General features: G+C 38.0%; 1 pseudogene across 1 annotated transcript; it reads left to right on the forward strand.

The window, feature by feature from the left end:
• Positions 1-779: 779 nt before the first annotated feature.
• Positions 780-1145, forward strand: LOC309977725 (large ribosomal subunit protein eL30-like; annotated as a pseudogene). The gene has a single exon. The product of its transcript is annotated as a large ribosomal subunit protein eL30-like (transcript).
• The last annotated feature ends 320 nt before the right edge of the window (positions 1146-1465 follow it).

Here is a 1465-nt window from a genome sequence, read left to right on the forward strand (position 1 = left end):
AAATCTATGGGAGGCACCAAAAGCAGTCCTTAGAGGGAAGTTCATAGCAATACATGCCTTTCTCAAAAAACAAGAAAAATCTCAGACAACCTAACCTACCACCTCAAAGAATTAGTAAAAGAAGAACAAACGAAACCTAAAGTCAGTAGAAGGAAGGAAACAATACAGATCAGGAAATAGAGACTGAAAAACAATAGAAAATCAATAAAATCAAGAGCTGGTTCTTTGAAAGGGTGAACCAAAGGGTAAATCAACAAATCTCTGGCCAGGCTCACCAAGAAGAGATGACCCAGATAAACAAAATAAGAAATGAAAGGTGAGAAATAACTACTGACACCCTAGAAATACAGAAAAACATAAGCTAATACTATGAACAATTATATGCCAACAAATTGGACAACCTAGAAGAAATGGACAAGTTTCTAGAAACATACAGCCCACCAAAACTGAACCAAGAAGAAATAGATAATTGGGACAGACTGATCACTAGAAGTGAAATAGAATCTGTACTAATTAAAAAAAAAAAAAAAAAAAAAACACCTCCCTGCAAACAAGAGTCCAGGACCATAGGCTTCACTGGGCAGTTCTACCAAACATACAAAGAAGAACTTATACCAATTCTTCTCAAACTCTCCCAAAAGATTGAAGAGGCAGGAACACTCCCAAAGTATTCTGTGAAGCCACCATCACCCTGTTATCAAAACCAGACACCTTTCTTGCTCCCCAGCCATCTTGGCGGCTCCACTTGGTTGGGGGAGTTCTGCACCTAAAGCAGGAAGATGGTGGCCACAAAGAAGATGAAAAAGTCACTGGAGTCAATCAGCTCTAGGCTGCAACTCATTATGAAAAGTGGAAAGTACCTGCTGTGGTAGAAGCAGACTCTGAAAATGATCAGACAAGGCAAAGCAAAACTTGTCACCCTCGCCAACAACTTCCCAGCCTTGAGGAATCTGAAATAGAGTATTATGCCATGTTGGCCAAAACTGGTGTCCATCACCACAGTGGCAGTAACATTGGGCACAGAATGTGGAAAATACTACAGAGTATGCACACTGGCTATCATTGATCCCGGTGATTCTGATATCATTAGAAGCATGCCAGAAAAGACTGGTGAATAGTAAGTCATGCACAATTTTTCTTTAATAAAACTGTCCAGAGCTTGTTTAAAAACAAAACAAATACAGCACCAAAAAAGAAAATTTCAGGCCAATATCTTTGATGACTATAGATGTAAAAATTCTCAACAAAATATTAGCAAACTGAACCCAACAACAGTTAAAAAAGATCATACACCATGATCAAGTTGAATTCATCCTAGGGTCACAAGGATGATTCAACATATGCAAATAAATCAATGTGATACACTACATCAACAAAAGACAAAAGCCACACAATCATCTCAATAGATGCAGAAAAAGCATTTGATAAAACTAAACATCCATTCATGATAAAAACTCTTGCCAGA

This window comes from Leucopleurus acutus (assembly GCF_964270905.1).
Source record: "Leucopleurus acutus genome assembly, chromosome: X".
NCBI lineage: Eukaryota > Metazoa > Chordata > Mammalia > Artiodactyla > Delphinidae > Leucopleurus > Leucopleurus acutus.